Here is a 21,182-nt window from a genome sequence, read left to right on the forward strand (position 1 = left end):
GGCCTCAGGTTACACAGGAGATCTTCCGTCTTCTTTAGTCTACGTATTTACGATTTTAGATTCTTTGGCTTAGACATGCCTATTTTAATCTATCTATCTATCTATCTATCTATCTATCTATCTATCTATCTATCTATCTATCTATATCTATCATCTATAATCATTTTATTGTAATAGGTTCAAAAACTAAAGCATCACCCAGTTAAAGGAAGCCACTCAGACATTTATTGTGTTGTCCCAAACTCTGTATCATAGTGACCTTCACTTCACTGTCCATTATGTCTTTCTGGTCTTACTCACCCCACCTTGGACACACACACACACACACACACACACACACACACACACACACACACACGGAAAGAGAAAGTATGACTGGAAAAACAATGAGCTTCACATCATCTTTCACGACTTTTGCCTCAATCTGTCCTTCCTTACTGTGAAGTCTTAAACCCAGGGCCAGGGCTAACTAATGTGCCTATTTAACATAACAGAAGTGTACCTGTTACAGTGTATGGTTGGTATAACCTTTCCCACCCCCCACCCTCCCTCCCTTCACTCCTCCTGAATTCTCCAGTTCCCCAGCCTAGGGTCTGGACCACCCTCCCCACTGCTGCACTTCCCTATGTAACCCAGCCATTTCGGCTGTGTTGATACTTTTTAAAATGTTTACCCTCCTGGACTCTTGGTCTTCTTGCTCTCTCTCCCCTCACCCCTTCTCTCCTCATTTGACCAGGTCCACTTTGGTCTCTCCCAGATGTCTCTACCTCTGGTCATGCACTCCCTCATATCTACAAAAAACCTTTTCCTTCACCATACCTAGGAACAGTCATGTTCTCCTCTTTCTTCTTCCTTTTCATTCGCTTGCCATCTAACACTAGGCTGCCCTTCCTGGACCCCCTCCTACATGTTATTCTATGCTCACACTTACAGCTGCTTGTCCACAAAGATGCATACATCAAAGGGTAAGATGTAATTAATATGTGGAAGAATGTGTGTCTTTTGTTTCTTTTTTGAGTTTGGGTGAGCTTGCTTAATATTGTACATGCTAAATGTTGGGGTTTAAATTTCGGCCCATGTCCAGACAGAATACAGCAAGCCAACACGGTTCCATGTGGAGAGGTTTAGAAGAGGGGATAAATAAAGGCCAGCCATGAGCACATGGAGGGAAGGGGAGAAGGATGGGGAGAGAAGGGACAGGGACAAAGAGGGCTGACACACCTGGCTGTTGCCAGGCAACTGTGGGGCAGAGCCTACCTGGCTATTGCCAGGTTGCTGTGGGGGTGGAGCTTAGACAGAATACCAACACTAAATCCAACCATTTTCCTGTAAATTTCATTTTCTTTACAATGGAATGATATTCTATTTTATACACTCACCAGATTTTCGTTATTCATTGATTTGTTGATATAGGCTGATAGGAAATCTAGGCTGGTTGCATTTTCTTACTATCATAATTAGATCAGCAGGGCGATAGGTGTATGAACAACTCTGTGACAGGGTGTAGAGTCCTATGGGTGTGTGCCCAAGAGTAGAATAGCTGGGTCATAAGGTATTTGTACTTTTTTTTCTTTTTCCATCTTTATTAACTTGGGTATTTCTTATTTACATTTCAATTGTTATTCCCTTTCCCGGTTTCAAGGCCAACAGCCCCCTAACCCCTCCCTCTCCCCTTCTCTATCTGTGTTCCCCTCCCCTCATTAATGCCCTACCCCCAACAATCACGCTCACTGGGGGTTCAGTCTTGGCAGGATCAAGGGTTTCCCCTTCCACTGGTGCTCTTACTAGGCTATTCATTGCTACATATGCAGTTGGAGTCCAGGGTCAGTCCATGTATAGTCTTTGGGTAGTGGCTTAGTCCCTGGAAGCTCTGGTTGGTTGACATTGTTGTTCATATGGGGTCTCAAGCCCCTTCAAGCTCTTTCAGTCCTTTCTCTGATTCCTGTAATGGGGGTCCCGTTCTCAGTTCAGTGGTTTAATGATGGCATTTGCCTATGTATTTGCAGTATTCTGGCTGTGTCTCTCAGGAGAGATCTACATCTGGTTCCTGTCAGCCTGCACTTTTTTGCTTCATCCATCTTATCTAGTTTGGTGGCTGTATATGTATGGGCCACATGTGGGGCAGGCTCTGAATGGGTGTTCCTTCTGCCTCTCTTCTAAACTTTGCCTCCCGATTCCCTCCCAAGAGTATTCTTGTTCCCCTTTTAAAGAGGGAGTGAGCAATTCACATTTTGGTCATCCTTGAGTTTCAAGTGTTCTGTGCATCTAGGGTAATTCAAGCATTTGGACTAATAGCCACTTATCAATGAGTGCATACCATGTGTGTTTTTCTGTGATTGGGTTACCTCACTCAGGATGATATTTTCCAGTTCCATCCATTTGCCTATGAATTTCATAAAGTCATTGTTTTTGATAGCTGAGTAATATTCCATTGTGTAGATGTACCACATTTTCTGTATCCATTCCTCTGTTGAAGGGCATCTGGGTTCTTTCCAGCTTCTGGCTATTATAAATAAGGCTGCTATGAATATAGTGGAGCATGTTCTTTGTTATATGTTGGGGCATCTTTTGGGTATATGCCCAAGAGAGGTATAGCTGGGTCCTCAGGTAGTTCAATGTCCAATTTTCTGAGGAACCTCCAGACTGATTTTCAGAATGGTTGTACCAGTATGCAATCCCACCAACAATGGAGGAGTGTTCCTCTTTCTCCGCATCCTCGCCAGCATTTGCTGTCACTTGAGTTTTTGATCTTAGCCATTCTCACTGTTGTGAGGTGAAATCTCAGGGTTGTTTTGATTTGCATTTTCCTTATGACTAAAGATGCTGAACGTTTCTTTGGGTGTTTTTCAGCTATTCAGCATTCCTCAGCTGTGAATTCTTTGTTTAGCTCTGAACTCCATTTTTTTAATAGGGTTATTTGTTTCCATGCAGTCTAACTTCTTGAGTTCTTTGTATATTTTGGATATAAGCCCTCTATTAGTTGTAGGATTGGTAAAGATCTTTTCCCAATCTGTTGGTTGTCATTTTGTCCTAACCACAGTGTCCTTTGCCTTACAGAAGCTTTGCAGTTTTATGAGATCCCATTTGTCCATTCTTGATCTTAGAGCATTGGTGTTTTGTTCAGGAAATTTTCGCCAGTGCCCATGTGTTCAGGATGCTTCCCCACTTTTTCTTCTATTAGTTTGCGTGTATCTGGTTTGATGTGGAGGTCCTTGATCCACTTGGACTTAAGCTTTGTACAGAGTGATAAGCATGGATCTATCTGCATTCTTCTACATGTTGACCTCCAGTTGAACCAGCACCATTTGCTGAAAATGCTATCTTTTTTCCATTGGATGGTTTTGGCTCCTTTGTCAAAAATCAAGTGACCATAGGTGTGTGGGTTCATTTCTGGGTCTTCAATTCTATTCCACTGGTCTATCTGTCTGTCTCTGTACCAATAACATGAAGTTTTTTTTATCACTATTGCTCTGTAATACTGCTTGAGTTCAGGGATAGTGATTCCCCTGGAAGTCCTTTTATTGTTGAGGATAGCTTTAGCTATCCTGGGATTTTTGTTATTCCAGATGAATTTGCAAATTGTTCTGTGTATCTCTCTGGAGAATTGGATTGGTATTTTGATGAGGATTGCATTGAATCTGTGGATTGCTTTTGGTAAAAAGTCCAATTTTACTACATTAATCCTGCCAATCCATGAGCATGAAAGATCTTTCCATCTTCTGAGATCTTCTTCAATTTCTTTCTTCAGAGGCTTGAAATTCTTATCATACAGATCTTTCACTTGCTTGGTTAAAGTCACACTGAGGTATTTTATATTATTTGGGACTATTATGAAGGGTGTCATTTCCCTAATTTCTTTCTCGGCTTGTTTCTCTTTTGTGTAGAGGAAGGCTACTGATTTATTTGAGTTAATTTTATACCCAGCCACTTTGCTGAAGGTGTTTATCAGGTGGAACTTTTGGGATCACTTAAATATACTATCATATCATCTGCAAATAGTGATATTTTGATTTCTTTTCCAAGCTGTATCCCTTTGATCTCCTTTTGTTGTCTGATTACTCTGGCTAGAACTTAAAGAACTATATTGAATAAGTAGGGAGAGAGTGGGCAGCCTTTTCTAGTCCCTGATTTTAGTGGGTTTGCTTCAAGTTTCTCTCAATTTAGTTTAAAATTAGCTACTGGTTTGCTGTTTATGGCTTTTACTATGTTAAGGTATGGGCCTTCAATTCCTATTCTTTTCAGGACTTTCATCATGAAGGGGTGTTGAATTTTGTCAAATGCTTTCTCAGCATCTAATGAAATGATCTTGTGGTTCTTTGAGTTTGTTTATTTGAGTTTGTTTATATAGTGGATTACATTGATGGATTTTCATATATTAAACCATCCCTGCATCCCTGGGATGAAGCCTACTTGATCATGATGGATGACCGTTTTGATGTGTTCTTGGATTCTGTTTGCAAGAATTTTATTGAATATTTTTTCGTCGATATTCATAATGGAAATTGGTCTGAAGTTCCCTTTCTTTATTGGGTCTTTGTGTGGTTTAGGTATAAGAGTAATTGTGGCTTCATAGAAGGAATTCGGTAGTGATCCATCTGTTTCAATTTTGTGGAATAGTTTGGATAATATTGGTATGAGGTCTTCTATGAAGGTCTGATAGAATTCTGCACTGGATCCATCTGGACCTGGGCTCTTTTTGGTTGGGAGACATTTAGTGACTGCTTCTATTTCCTTAGGAGTTACGGGGTTGTTTAAATGGTTTATCTGTTCCTGATTTAACTTTGCTACCTGGTATCTGTCTAGGAAATTGCACATTTCCTCCAGATTTTCAAGTTTTGTTGAATATAGGCTTTTATAGTAGGATCTGATGATTTTTTGAATTTCCTCTGATTCTGTAGTTATGTCTCCCTTTTAATTTCTGATTTTGTTAATTTGGACACACCTTCTGCGCCCTCTGGTTAGTCTGGCTAAGGGTTTATCTATCTTGTTGATTTTCTCAAAGAACGAGCTTTTGGTCCTGTTGATTTTTTGTATATTCTGTTTTGTTTCTATTGGTTGATTTCAGCTCTGATTTTGATTATTTCCTGTCTGCTACTCCTCCTGGGTGTATTTGCTTCTTTGTGTTCTAGAGCTTTTAGGTATGCTGTCAAGCTGCTGATATATGCTCTCTCCTGTTTCTTTCTGCAGGCACTCAGAGCTATGAGTTTTCCTCTTAGCACAGCTTTCATTGTGTCCCATAAGTTTGGGTATGTTGTACCTTCATTTTCATTAAATTCTAAGAAGTCTTTAATTTCTTTCTTTATTTCTTCCTTGACCAGTTTATCACTGAGTACAGCATTGTTTAACTTCCATGTATATGTGGGCATTCTTCCCTTATTTTTATTGAAGACCAGCTTTAGCCCATGGTGGTCTGATAGGAAGCATGGGATTATTTCTATCTTTCTGTATCTGTTGAGGCCTGTTTTATGACCGATTATATGGTCAATTTTGGAGAAAGTACCATGAAGTGGTGAGAAGAAGGTATATCCTTTTGTTTTAGGATAGAATGTTCTATAAATATCTGTTAAATCCATTTGGTTCATGACTTCTCTTAGTCTGTCTATGTCTCTGTTTAATTTCTGTTTCCATAATCTGTCCAGTGATGAGAGTGGGGTATTGAAATCTCATACTATTATTGTGTGAAGTGCAATGTGTTCTTTGAGCTTTAGTAAGGTTTCTTTTATGTATGTAAGTGCCCTTGTATTTGGAGCATAGATATTTAGGATTGAGAGTTCATCTTGGTGGATTTTTTTTTTGATAAATATGAAGTGTCCTTCTTTATCCTTTTTGATGACTTTTGGTTGATAATCAATTTTATTCAATATTAGAATGGCTACTCCAGCTTGCTTCATCAGACCATTTGCTTGGAAAGTTGTTTTCCAGCCTTTCACTCCGATGTAGTGTCTGTCTTTGTCTCTGAGGTGTATTTCCTGTAGGCAGCAGAATGCAGGGTCCTCATTGCATATCCAGTTTGTTAATCTATGTCTTTTTATTGGGGAATTGAGTCCATTGATGTTGACAGATATTAAGGAATAGTGATTATTGCTTCCTGTTATATTCGTATTTTGATGGGAGATTATGTTTGTGTGCTTTTCTTCTCTTTGTTTTGTTGCCAAGATGATTAGTTTCTTGCTTTTTCTAGGGTGTACCTTGCCTCCTTATGTTGGGCTTTACCATTTATTATCCTTTGTAAGGTTGGATTTGTAGAAAGATATTGTGTAAATTTGGTTTTGTCATGGAATATCTTGGTTTCTCCATCAATGTTAATTGAGAGTTTTGCTGGATACAGTAACCGGGCTGGCATTTGTGTTCTCTTAGGGTCCATATGACATTTTTCCAGGATCTTCTGGCTTTTATAGTCTCTGATGAGAAGTCTGGTGTGATTCTGATAGGTCTGCCTTTATATGTTACTTGACCTTTTTACCTTACTGCTTTTAATATTCTGTCCTTATTTTGTGCATTTGGTGTTTTGACTATTAATGGACAGGAGGAGTTTCTTTTCTGGTCTAATCTATTTGGAGTTCTGAAAGCTTCTTATATGTCGATGGGCATCTCTTTCTTTAGGTTAGGGAAGTTTTCTTCTATGATTTTGTTGAAGATATTTACTGGTCCTTTCAACTGGGAGTCTTCACTCTTTTCTATACCTATTATCCTTAGGTTTGAGCTTCTCATTGTGTCCTGGATTTCCTATATGTTTTGAACCAGTAGCTTTGTCTATTGTACATTATCTTTGACAGTTGTGTCGATGATTTCTATGGAATCTTCTGCTCTTGAGAGTCTCTCTTCTATTTCTTGTATTCTGTTGGTGATGCTTGTATCTATGGCTCCTTGTCTTTTCCTTTGGTTTCCTATATCCAGGGTTGTCTCCCTTTGTTCTTTCTTTATTGCTTCTATTTCCATTTTTAATTCCTTCACCTGTTCAGTTGTGTTTTCCTGGAATTCTTTTAGGGATTTTTGTGATTCCTCTCTATAGGTTTCTAGTTGTTTATTTATGTTTCCCTGCGTTTCTCTAAGGGAATTCTTTATGTCTTTCTTGAAGTCCTCTAACATCATGATCAAATGTGATTTAAAATCAAGATCTTGCTTTTCTTTTGTGTTTGGATATTCATTGTTTGCTTTGGTGGGAGAATTGGGGTCCGATGATGCCATGTAGTCTTGGTTTCTGTTGCTTGCATTCCTGCGCTTGCCTCTCACCATCAGGCTGTCTCTGGTGTTACCTTGTTCTGCTATTTCTGACAGTGGCTCAACTGTCCTATAAGCCTGTGTCCCAGGAGTGCTGTAGACCTGTCTTCCTGTTTTCTTTCAGCCAGTTATGAGAACAGAGTGTTCTGCTTTCTGGCGTGTAGTCTTTCCTGTCTACTGGTCTTCAGGTGTTCCGGTGGGCATGTGTCCTGAGTCCACCAGGCAGGTTTCTTGGAGCAAAAAATTTACCTGTGGTCTTACCTGTGGTCCCTCGGCTGAAGTTTCTCCTGCGGGACTGCTTTTGAGCTCTCCATGAGGGTGGCAACCAGGAAAGCCTGCGCTGCTTTTTCCTGGGTCCCTTGTACACCGGTGTCCCAGATGGCATTAGGTGTTTTCCTCTGGAGTCAGAAATGTGGGTTGAGTATGTGCCCCTCTGAAGGTTTAGCTCTCCCTCCCTTGGGATTTGGGTGCAAGGAGCTGTTGATCGGGTCCCTTCAGGTCCAGGCCGTGCCTGGACTGCAGGGGACCTGCCGCTTGAGTGCCCATATCTTCCTGTTCCCAGAGGTCCTGTACAGTTTCCTCTTGGGCCAGGGATGTGTGCAGGGGTGGGCAGTATTGGTGGTCTCTCCCAGTCTAAAGTGTGCTCCCCTGTGTGGGCTGTGAGCTCTCTCTCCCATGGGGTTTGGGAGCAGGGAGCTGTGGGCTGGGATCAGCGAGGTTTGGTATTTGTACTTTTAATTTTTTGAGGAACCGCCAAGATGATTTTCATAGAGATTGTAACAGTTGGCACTCACACAGCAGCAGATAAGAATTCTTCTCTCCTCAGCCTCTCCAATGTTTGTTGTTAGATTTCTTGTTGATGGCCACTCTGACTGAGGGGAGGTAGTATTTTAAAGTAGTGTTTATTTGCCCTTCACTGATGAGTAGATTTGCAAGTTATTGGCTTCTCCTGTCTCTTCTTTTGCAAACTGTTTATTCATTCAGTTAACCTGTTCATTGATTAGCCACATTATTTTCCTGTTAGGTTTCTTTCTTGTATTCTTTGAAGGTTTCTTTCCTGTATTCTTCTGTCTTCTTTGAAGGAGTATCACCCACACAGTTTTATACTCACACACAGATGTGGTAACATATATGGTAATATAGTTATGTATATCCCACCTATATTTATTCATTAGACTACATGTACTAGTCTGCTTCACAGGCTGTGGTCTAGGTAGTTCTCCAATGTCTGTTGGATGACTGGAAGGCTGAGAATCCAGCAGTGGTTCTGTCTCTGAAGCCGGATGTCTCAGCAGTTCCAATCTGGTGCTGGAGTCCCCGGGAGATCCCTGGAAAGCTGTTGGCCTCTGATCTATGTTGGATTTCTGGAGAAATTGAAATTAAATCTTGCTTCAGTAACAGGATCGCCAAAACTTGCCAGAGAGAAGCGGACAAGCCGTCAAGTAACCAGACCGTCTTCTTCCATGTCCTGTTCTCTGGGCTGCCACCAGGAGGTGTGGCCCGGATATGGGGTGGGTCTTCCTGCTTCAAATAATCTGACTAAGGAAATCCCTCACAGGTTTGCCCAGAATCTTGGGTTTTGGTTGATTCTGGACATGGTTAAATTGACAACTAAGGTTAGCCATCCCAATGTATGTGAGAGTTTTGACTGCATGTATGTATATAGTTCACATATGTGTGCCCAGTGCCCTTGAAGTTTAGAAGAAGGCATCAGATGATCTGAAACTGACATTAGGGACAATTATGGGGTGCCGAGAAATGAACCCTGGTCTTCTACAAGAGCAACAGGTGCTCCTAGGTGCTGAACTACTTCTCCACCCTATAATGCTGTCCTTTGTAATCTCCAGACACTCCCTACCCATGGTGCTCGTGGAGACGCTCCCCTGCTCGGTGTCTCTGTTCATTCCTCTGTTGATACTCAGAGTTAGTTCTTTTGCTACTGAGACTCTGTTCAGAAAGTTCTTGCCAGCCCCAGTGTCTTAAAGGGTATTCCCTGTGTTTTCCTCTAGTAGCTTCAGCATTGCAAGTTTTAAATTAAGGTCTTTAATCCAGTTCAAATTGACTTTTTTGTACAAGGTGAAAGGTACAGATCTAATTTCATTCTTTAGCAGATGGGTATCAAGTTTTGCCAGCACTACCTATAGAATAGGCTCTTTTCTGGTACACTGTGTTTTTCCTTCCTTTCTCAAAAACTAGGTGGCCATAACAATTGTCAGTTTCTCATTTGAATTCTGTCCCACAATCTACCTGTTTATGCTCTTTATGGGCTACATGGCATTCTTTGACTTACAGGTGCCTACTTTAGAAGCTTTAAAATAATTGGTGGGATGTCAACTTCACTTTCTTAGGCAGCATCATAATTCACCAGGATTCATTTGCTGCAAAGTAATTGCTTAGTCCACATCAACATGAAAAACCTTAAGTCTCCGTGTGTTGTCAGGAGAGTTCCTAACTAGACAATGCTTTTGTCTTTTAGAAGGATTTCTCTAGAATTCTTTCTTGACTGGAGTTCCATGGGAGCACAGAGCTAAACAGACGACGATGTCTGAGACTCTCTAATCCTTGGCACCTAGCTGTACCCATGCTAGATGTATAGGATGGGAGCCAACTTACTGCCTGCAAGCTATGGTTTGGCTTTTCTTCTCCCCAGGAGAGGTTGGAAAGACTGTCACTGTTTGCTCTGAGTAGTCTGGAGTCTACCTTCTGGAAGGAGGCTCCTTCTCACCTTTTCCTGCTAGACCGTATAGAAGTGGGAGCAGAGATAGTGAACTTCAAGAGCTAATTTCTTTCTTGGCCAGTTTCTTGCTCTGGAAACTTGAAGCCCACGCTTCCTACCCCACACAGTATGGTTAGTTCCAGTGTCTTTGGCAGTTTGTACTTCCTTTTATGATGAGGAAAAGGCTGAGTTCCTTTGCTTTCCTCAGTATCATGTGTGTTAAGGAACCACCCTCCTATAAATTGGGGTTTTGGATATCCACAAAGGCTTGCCTGTTAAACCTTGGTCCCATAGGCTATGCTAAGGGAAGATGTGAAACCTTTAGAATGTAGACATCCACCTGCATCTACTCTCCAGTGCTAGGACTAAAGGTATGTACCAACATGCCCTGCCTGAAGACAGCTTTCTAATACATATCTAATATCTTTCCTGTCTCCTTTGCTTTCATATTCTATGCTACCGCATTAATATATATGGCTGCCTTGACCCTTCAAAACATTTAATGGAGACACACACTCACCACGTTCACTGACTGAGACGCCCCTAAAATTTGATTTGTGTATTTGCCACTTAAAGCCTTATAAAATCCTATCTTGTACTTAGATCAGAGCAGTTACGAACATCCGCAATATTTCTAGCTTTGCTTATTTCTGCTTATAACCCAGTCCCTGATTTCCCAAGGGTTGCTGACCCTTAACAGCTTGCCAAATGCACCAAAGAGCAACAAACAGGCAGGTGACAGTTAGCTTTTTGGTGTCTCATTCTTCCAGGATCAGCAGTCACATGGCCCATTTTTAATAACTCAGACAGCCATGTTTTCATTGCCTTCTACCTGTGTGTAATATGGGTAATTGCCTCTAGCAGGAACATCCTCACTACCACCGGCTCTGCCTGCTTAGCCAAGTCTCTCTCAGTGAAAAACTTCTGTATTAGTTGGGCAAAACAGGACTTGTAATAAATGACTTCAAATCCAAATGGCTTATTCCCCAAAGATTTTTTTTTTACTCACCCAGAGTTCCATATGGTTTTTCATGCCTAGGAAGCTCTTTTGTTAGCTTCTCCACCAAAGAGTCGACTCTGGGGCAGTGGTTCTCAACCTCCCTAAGGCTGTAACCCTTTGATACAGTTCCTCATGTTGTGGTGACCCCCAATCATAAAATTATTTTGTTCTTACTTCATAACTATAATTTTGCTACTTTCATGAATCATAATGTAAATATCTTTGTTTTTTGATGGTCTCGAATGACCTCTGTGAAGATCATTATACCCAAAGGGGTCATGACTCACAGAGTAAGAGTCATTGTTCTAGGGTCAAAGTTTCTATCAGATGACACCACTAATGTTAGGCCACTAAGAAAGACAAAGGAAGACCACATTCTTGATTATAAATGGCCAACACTAGATGTACCCATCAAAGAATTTCTACTGCTTTTTCCTAGTCATGAGGCTCATCTAGATGGGGAGGCTGGCTTGCTTATAAGAAAGCAAACCAGGCCCAGACCCTGTGAGAGAGAGACCCAACCGCCTGGTCAGGTGGGCACTCCTGAGGCTGCAGAGCGGAAGAGACCACCAACACTGCTCACCCCTGCCCACATCCCTGGCCCAAGAGGAAACTGTATAAGGCCTCTGGGCTCCCGTGGGGGAGGGCCCAGGAGCGGCAGGACCCCTGCCAGAGACACCGCCGGACCCTGAAGGAAACAGACTGGATAAACATTAACTGCACCCAAATCCCATGGGAGGGAGAGCTAAACCTTCAGAGAGGCAGACAAGCCTGGGAAACCAGAAGAGACTGATCTCTGTACATACATCTCGGACGCCAGAGGAAAACACCAAAGGCCATCTGGAACCCTGGTGCACTGAAGCTCCCGGAAGGGGCGGCACAGGTCTTCCTGGTTGCTGCCGCCGCAGAGAGCCCGTGGGCAGCACCCCACGAGCGAACTTGAGCCTCGGGACCACAGGTAAGACCAAATTTTCTGCTGCAAGAAAGCTGCCTGGTGAACTCAAGACACAGGAACAGCTGAAGACCTGTAGAGAGGAAAAACTACACGCCCGAAAGCAGAACACTCTGTTCCCATAACTGGCTGAAAGAAAACAGGAAAACAGGTCTACAGCACTCCTGACACACAGGCTTATAGGACAGTCTAGCCACTGTCAGAAATAGCAGAACAAAGTAACACTAGAGATAATCTGATGGCGAGAGGCAAGCGCAGGAACCCAAGCAACAGAAACCAAGACTACTTGGCATCATCGGAGCCCAATTCTCCCACCAAAACAAACATGGAATATCCAAACACACCAGAAAAGCAAGATCTAGTTTCAAAATCATATTTGATCATGATGCTGGAGGACTTCAAGAAAGATGTGAAGAACTCCCTTAGGGAAACACAGGAAAATATTAATAAACAAGTAGAAGCCTACAGAGAGGAATCACAAAAATCCCTGAAAGAATTCCAGGAAAACACAATCAAACAGTTGAAGGAATTAAAAATGGAAATAGAAGCAATCAAGAAGGAACACATGGAAACAACCCTGGATATAGAAAACCAAAAGAAGAGACAAGGAGCTGTAGATACAAGCTTCACCAACAGAATACAAGAGATGGAAGAGAGAATATCAGGAGCAGAAGATTCCATAGAAATCATTGACTCAACTGTCAAAGATAATGTAAAGCAGAAAAAGCTACTGGTCCAAAACATACAGGAAATCCAGGACTCAATGAGAAGATCAAACCTAAGGATAATAGGTATAGAAGAGAGTGAAGACTCCCAGCTCAAAGGACCAGTAAATATCTTCAACAAAATCATAGAAGAAAACTTCCCTAACCTAAAAAAAGAGATACCCATAGGCATACAAGAAGCCTACAGAACTCCAAATAGATTGGACCAGAAAAGAAACACCTCCCGTCACATAATAGTCAAAACACCAAACGCACAAAATAAAGAAAGAATATTAAAAGCAGTAAGGGAAAAAGGTCAAGTAACATATAAAGGCAGACCTATCAGAATCACACCAGACTTCTCGCCAGAAACTATGAAGGCCAGAAGATCCTGGACTGATGTCATACAGACCCTAAGAGAACACAAATGCCAGCCCAGGTTACTGTATCCTGCAAAACTCTCAATTAACATAGATGGAGAAACCAAGATATTCCATGACAAAACCAAATTTACACAATATCTTTCTACAAATCCAGCACTACAAAGGATAATAAATGGTAAAGCACAACATAAGGAGGCAAGCTATAACCTAGAAGAAGCAAGAAACTAATCGTCTTGGCAACAAAACAAAGAGAATGAAAGCACACAAACATAACCTCACATCCAAATATGAATATAACGGGAAGCAATAATCACTATTCCTTAATATCTCTCAACATCAATGGCCTCAACTCCCCAATAAAAAGACATAGATTAACAAACTGGATACGCAATGAGGACCCTGCATTCTGCTGCCTACAGGAAACACACCTCAGAGACAAAGACAGACATTACCTCAGAGTGAAAGGCTGGAAAACAATTTTCCAAGCAAATGGTCAGAAGAAGCAAGCTGGAGTAGCCATTCTAATATCAAATAAAATCAATTTTCAATTAAAAGTCATCAAAAAAGATAAGGAAGGACACTTCATATTCATCAAAGGAAAAATCCACCAAGATGAACTCTCAATCCTAAATATCTATGCCCCAAATACAAGGGCACCTACATACATAAAAGAAACCTTACTAAAGCTCAAAACACACCTTGCACCTCACACAATAATAGTGGGAGAATTCAACACCCCACTCTCATCAATGGACAGATCATGGAAACAGAAATTGAACAGAGATGTATAGAGACTAAGAGAAGTCATGAGCCAAATGGACTTAACGGATATTTATAGAACATTCTATCCTAAAGCAAAAGGATATACCTTCTTCTCAGCTCCTCATGGTACTTTCTCCAAAATTGACCATATAGTTGGTCAAAAAACGGGCCTCAACAGGTACAGAAAGATAGAAATAATCCCATGCGTGCTATCGGACCACCACGGCCTAAAACTGGTCTTCAATAACAATAAGGGAAGAATGTCCACATATACGTGGAAATTGAACAATGCTCTACTCAATGATAACCTGGTCAAGGAAGAAATAAAGAAAGAAATTAGACTTTTTAGAATTTAATGAAAATGAAGGTACAACATACCCAAACTTATGGGACAAAATGAAAGTTGTGCTAAGAGGAAAATTCATAGCGCTGAGTGCCTGCAGAAAGAAACAGGAAAGAGCATATGTCAGCAGCTTGACAGCACACCTAAAAGCTCTAGAACAAAAAGAAGCACATACACCCAGGAGAAGTAGAAGGCAGGAATAATCAAACTCAGAGCTGAAATCAACCAAGTAGAAACAAAAAGGACCATAGAAAGAATCAACAGAACCAAAAGTTGGTTCTTTGAGAAAATCAACAAGATAGATAAACCCTTAGCCAGACTAACGAGAGGACACAGAGAGTGCGTCCAAATTAACAAAATCAGAAATGAAAAGGGAGACATAACAACAGATTCAGAGGAAATTCAAAAAATCATCAGATCTTACTATAAAAACCTATATTCAACAAAACTTGAAAATCTTCAGGAAATGGATAATTTCCTAGACAGATACCAGGTACCGAAGTTAAATCAGGAACAGATAAACCAGTTAAACAACCCCATAACTCCTAAGGAAATAGAAGCAGTCATTAAAGGTCTCCCAACCAAAAAGAGCCCAGGTCCAGACGGGTTTAGTGCAGAATTCTACCAAACCTTCATAGAAGACCTCATACCAATATTATCCAAACTATTCCACAAAATTGAAACAGATGGATCACTACCGAATACCTTCTACGAAGCCACAATTACTCTTATACCTAAACCACACAAAGACACAACAAAGAAAGAGAACTTCAGACCAATTTCCCTTATGAATATCGATGCAAAAATACTCAACAAAATTCTGGCAAACCGAATCCAAGAGCACATCAAAACAATCATCCACCATGACCAAGTAGGCTTCATCCCAGGCATGCAGGGATGGTTTAATATACGGGAAACCATCAACGTGATCCATTATACAAACAAACTGAAAGAACAAAACCACATGATCATTTCATTAGACGCTAAGAAAGCATTTGACAAAATTCAACACCCCTTCATGATAAAAGTCCTGGAGAGAATACGAATTCAAGGCCCATACCTGAACATAGTAAAAGCCATATACAGCAAACCAGTTGCTAACATTAAACTAAATGGAGAGAAACTCGAAGCAATCCCACTAAAATCAGGGACTAGACAAGGCTGCCCACTCTCTCCCTACTTATTCAATATATTTCTTGAAGTTCTAGCCAGAGCAATCAGACAACAAAAGGAGGTCAAGTGGATACAGATCGGAAAAGAAGAAGTCAAAATATCACTGTTTGTAGATGATATGATAGTGTATTTAAGTGATCCCAAAAGTTCCACCAGAGAACTACTAAAGCTGATAAACAACTTCAGCAAAGTGGCTGGGTATAAAATTAACTCAAATAAATCATTAGCCTTCCTCTACACAGAAGAGAAACAAGCCGAGAAAGAAATTAGGGAAACGACACCCTTCATAATAGACCCAAATAATATAAAGTACCTCGGTGTGACTTTAACCAAGCAAGTAAAAGATCTGTACAATAAGAACTACAAGACACTGAAGAAGGAAATTGAAGAAGACCTCAGAAGATGGAAAGATCTCCCATGCTCATGGATTGGCAGGATTAATATAGTAAAAATGGCCATTTTACCAAAAGCAATCTACAGATTCAATGCAATCCCCATCAAAATACCAATCCAATTCTTCAAAGAGTTAGACAGAACAATTTGCAAATTCATCTGGAATAACAAAAAACCCAGGATAGCTAAAGCTATCCTCAACAATAAAAGGACTTCAGGGGGAATCACTATCCCTGAACTCAAGCAGTATTACAGAGCAATAGTGATAAAAACTGCATGGTATTGGTACAGAGACAGACAGATAGACCAATGGAATAGAATTGAAGACCCAGAAATGAACCCACACACCTATGGTCACTTGATTTTTGACAAAGGAGCCAAAACCATCAAATGGAAAAAAGATAGCATTTTCAGCAAATGGTGCTGGTTCAACTGGAGGTCAACATGTAGAAGAATGCAGATCGATCCATGCTTATCACCCTGTACAAAGCTTAAGTCCAAGTGGATCAAGGACCTCCACATCAAACCAGACACACTCAAACTAATAGAAGAAAAACTAGGGAAGCATCTGGAACACATGGGCACTGGAAAAAATTTCCTAAACAAAACACCAATGGCTTACGCTCTAAGATCAAGAATCGACAAATGGGATCTCATAAAACTACAAAGCTTCTGTAAGGCAAAGGACACGGTGGTTAGGACAAAACGGCAACCAACAGATTGGGAAAAGATCTTTACCAATCCTACAAAAGATAGAGGCCTTATATCCAAAATATACAAAGAACTCAAGAAGTTAGACCGCAGGGAAACAAATAACCCTATTAAAAAATGGGGTTCAGAGCTAAACAAAGAATTCACATCTGAGGAATGCCGAATGGCTGAGAAACACCTAAAGAAATGTTCAACATCTTTAGTCATAAGGGAAATGCAAATCAAAACAACCCTGAGATTTCACCTCACACCAGTGAGAATGGCTAAGATCAAAAACTCAGGGGACAACAGATGCTGGCGAGGATGTGGAGGAAGAGGAACACTCCTCCATTGTTGGTGGGATTGCAGACTGGTAAAACCATTCTGGAAATCAGTCTGGAGAATCCTCAGAAAATTGGACATTGAACTGCCTGAGGATCCAGCTATACCTCTCTTGGGCATATACCCAAAAGATGCCCCAACATATAAAAAAGACACGTGCTCCACTATGTTCATTGCAGCCTTATTTATAATAGCCAGAAGCTGGAAAGAACCCAGATGCCCTTCAACAGAGGAATGGATACAGAAAATGTGGTACATCTACACAATGGAATATTACTCAGCTATCAAAAACAACGACTTTATGAAATTCGTAGGCAAATGGTTGGAACTGGAAAACATCATCCTGAGTGAGCTAACCCAATCACAGAAAGACATACATGGTATGCACTCATTGATAAGTGGCTATTAGCCCAAATGCTTGAATTACCCTAGATGCCTAGAGCAAATGAAACTCAAGACGGATGATCAAAATGTGAATGCTTCACTCCTTCTTTAAAAGGGGAACAAGAATACCCTTGGCAGGGAAGAGAGAGGCAAAGATTAAAACAGAGACTGAAGGAACACCCATTCAGAGTCTGCCCCACATGTGGCCCATACATATATAGCCACCCAATTAGACAAGATGGATGAAGCAAAGAAGTGCAGACCGACAGGAGCCGGATGTAGATCGCTCCTGAGAGACACAGCCAGAATACAGCAAATACAGAGGCGAATGCCAGCAGCAAACCACTGAACTGAGAATAGGACCCCCGTTGAAGGAATCAGAGAAAGAACTGGAAGAGCTTGAAGGGGCTCGAGACCCCATATGTACAACAATGCCAAGCAACCAGAGCTTCCAGGGACTAAGCCCCTACCCAAAGACTATACATGGACTGACCCTGGACTCTGACCTCATAGGTAGCAATGCATATCCTAGTAAGAGCACCAGTGGAAGGGGAAGCCCTGGGTCCTGCTAAGACTGAACCCCCAGTGAACTAGACTGTTGGGGGGAGGGCGGCAATGGGGGGAGGGTTGGGAGGGGAACACCCATAAGGAAGGGGAGGGGGGAGGGGGATGTTTGCCCGGATACCGGGAAAGGGAATAACACTTGAAATGTATATAAGAAATACTCAAGTTAATAAAAAAAATAAATAAAAAAAATAAAAAAAAAAAGAAAGCAAACCAGAATGTACCCAGTACCCGTGTCTGATCCACAGAAGACCTCCAGTTCACAATCAGGAAATTATATCCTAAGTCTTCAGTCTCTATGCATTTTTATTATTTATGCTTTTAGTATCCTGTTTAAAGATCAATTTTACTTCAAGTGTCTATCAGTGTGCTTTACTTTTACACTGAAATCTTATATTTGTCTAAAATCTGTTGGAAAAGGCTGGGGAGATGTGGCTGTTTCCATTTTTCATTTTTAAATGATTAGTCCATTGCTCCAGAACAACATTGACTATATTATCTTTAGTTGTTTCAAATTGGATGGGACCTTTTGGTGACACTCAATTCATAATTATAGGTGGGTTTCCATCTATGTTTGTTGTATTATTGCTGTCCTTTGTCTAGAACAACTCAAGTACTGTAAGGCTTTAATTATTGCAGCTATATTAAATTTCAATATCTAGCAGAGTATCTCTTTGATTTATTTAATTTAAAAACATTTCCATTCTATTGTTTAAGGTAGATACTAAAATACTTTTGAGCAATTAAAGAATCCTTTAGTCATCTGGATTTCAATACACTTCAGAGTAACTCTGATGACAACCGTTGTTCTTATTTTTTAATCCTTTCTTATGAATCTCATAACTGGAATTGTGTCCTAGTCTCCTGTGCTTTCTACAGTAAGGGTTGAAAGTTTTCCTTTTATGCTTAGAAATTATTTTTTAATGACTTCTTTTAGGTACACACATGCACACACATGTACATGCACACACACATGCATGTCGCATGTATGCACACACACACTGAGAGAGAGAGAGAGAGAGAGAGAGAGAGAGAGAGAGAGAGAGAGGTTTAAAATCTATTGTTCTCAACCTTCCTAACACTGCAACCCTTTGATAGAGTTCCTTATGCTGTGGTAACCCCTGACCATAAAATTATTTTATTGCTACTTCATTACTATAATTTTGGTACTGCTATGAATCAGAATGTAAATATATGATATTCAAGATATGTGATATGTGACTCCTGTGAAAGGGTCATTTGACCCTCAGAGGGGTTATGACCCATAGGTTGAAAACCACTGACATATATGGTTTAAACAAAATTGTTTATACTGTTTAAACACAGAACTAGATTCAAGCTCTGGCTGTAACTATATAGTTTTAACAAACCCTCTCTTCTTCTAGGGCCTGGTTTCATGTTGGATGGCAATGAGCAGGGAAGGCTTGGGAAAATGCTGGTATTGGACCATTTGTAGACCACTTGGAAATTGATGAAGAATCTTCAAACCGACACCAGAAAAAGAAGCTGGATATGGAAGAAATTCCACAAATTAAACTTCTCATCATGCTTGGGCCAGTGAGCTGAGTCTGAGGCTCCACTCTGCTTTTTCCTGTTCGCTGTGCAAATCAGGGGTCTTCTGAATCTCAGACCCTTCATCTCTGCAAGAGGAGGTGGGAGGGTTATTGTGAGAATCAAATGTGCTTAACACACTTAGTATCTGAAACACCAGGAGCTTATGCAAGAAGCATGTGTGGGAGAAGACCTGGGAGCTCAGGACTCCTGGACAGTTGGCATCCTCTGGGAATGTCAAGTGAGAACCAGTGAAATGATCTCTCTTCACAGTTACTGCTTAGCTACCCAGGCATCCTGTGACTTTCCTGGCATGGAGTCAAAGCTGTAAGCTGGCTACTTGGAAGTAGACAACAGCAGAGATGGGATGCAGGACTGGTGGAGAATTAGATTTTCTGACTTCTCCATCCTCAACAGGCCTTGGAAGTCAGGTTGTCCAGACGGCATCTGTAATTGAACTTCATCATATTTATTCAGCTTTTTATTTGAAAATATCGTACTTCTTAAAATGATAAGAGAAGCCTGTATGAGCCAGCTGGCCACATTAGGGAATTATATTTACCTTCCATTCCTTGTAGATATCCATTTCTTTGGTTACTCATTCTATAGGAGCTGTGCGTGTCATTTACCTCAGTCACTGCCTTTCAGACACTTCCACAGTGGGTGGTGCCAAAATGTGTATAATTTTTTTTAACCCTAGAATCACTGGTTAGAAAACTCCGTCCTTGCTTTAATTTCCTGTAGTTATAATCACTGGACAAAACTAATGCCTCCCCATTCATACTCCTCCCACCCAGTGCAACTGAGTCCACAGCCGAGACACACTTCCATGCAGCTGGACCCTGGGAAGACCTGTACCTCATGTAGAGCTTGGGCTCACATGGAGGAAATGTGAGTTCCTGACCCCGTTCTGTTTTATTTCTACCATTGTGCTAAGGAATACTCTAATTTCCTAAATGAGAGGTTTGTACAACTTAAGTAGGGCTAAGGAGCCCAAAGCAACTTTTGAGAGAGGATGGAGGATTGGAGACGGGCAGGACAGGAAAGAAGTGAAGTTGGTCAGCAGGTTCACCATCAACCTCAGGGTGCAGGAAGATGATGAATGATTAGATTCCCAGGCACCTGAAGTCCCACAAAGGCCCAGACAGGGAAAGTCACAATTGTGTCTTTCCTAATAGTGATCAATGACTTTTTTTTTAAATTAGATATATTTCTTTACTTACATTTCAAATATTATTCCCTTTCTTGGTTTCCTGTCCATAAGCCCCCCCATCCCCGCCCCTCCCCCATACGGGTGTTCCCCCCATCCACCCCCTTTACCGCCCCCCTTGGCATTCCCCTGAACTGGGGGTCCAACCTTGGCAGAACCAAGGGCTTTCCCTTCCACTGGTGCCCCAACAAGGCTATTAACTGCTACATATGCAGTTGGAGCCATGGTCAGTCCATGTATAGTCTTTGGTTGGTGGCTTAGTCCCTGGAAGCTCTGGTTGGTTGGCATTGTTGTTCTTGTGGGGTTGCAAGCTCCTTCAGCTCTTTAAATCCTTCCTCTAATTCCCCTAAAGGGGGTCCTGTTCTCAGTTCAGTGGTTTGCTGCTAGTATTGATCTCTGTATTGGACATGCTCTGGGTGTGTCTCTCAGGAGAGATCTATATATGGTCCCTTTCAGCACGCACTTTTTCAATCTTCAGCACGCTTCATCAATCTTTTCTAGTTTTGGTGGCTGTATATATATGGGCCACATGTGGGGCAGGCTCTGAATGGCCGTTTCTTCAGTTGCTGCTCTAAACTTTGCTTCCATATCACCTCCTGTGATATTTTTTCCCCTTTTAAGAAGGAATGAGAGCGTCCACATTTTGGTCATCCTCCTTCTTGAACTTCCTGTGGTCTGTGGATTGCATCTTGGGTAATTCGAGCTTTTGGGCTAATATCCACTTATCAATGAGTGCATGCCAAGTGTGTTTTTCTGTGATTGGGTTACCTCACTCAGGATGATATTTTCTAGTT

At 41.2% G+C, this 21,182-nt stretch overlaps 1 long non-coding RNA gene across 1 annotated transcript; it reads left to right on the top strand.

The window, feature by feature from the left end:
• The first annotated feature begins 9,719 nt into the window (after positions 1-9,719).
• Positions 9,720-19,755, top strand: LOC134484902 (uncharacterized). Its single transcript, XR_010062713.1, has 2 exons — positions 9,720-10,308; positions 19,013-19,755. It is a non-coding gene; the product is annotated as an uncharacterized LOC134484902 (long non-coding RNA).
• The last annotated feature ends 1,427 nt before the right edge of the window (positions 19,756-21,182 follow it).

This window comes from Rattus norvegicus, chromosome 1, assembly GCF_036323735.1.
Source record: "Rattus norvegicus strain BN/NHsdMcwi chromosome 1, GRCr8, whole genome shotgun sequence".
NCBI classification, from domain to species: domain Eukaryota; kingdom Metazoa; phylum Chordata; class Mammalia; order Rodentia; family Muridae; genus Rattus; species Rattus norvegicus.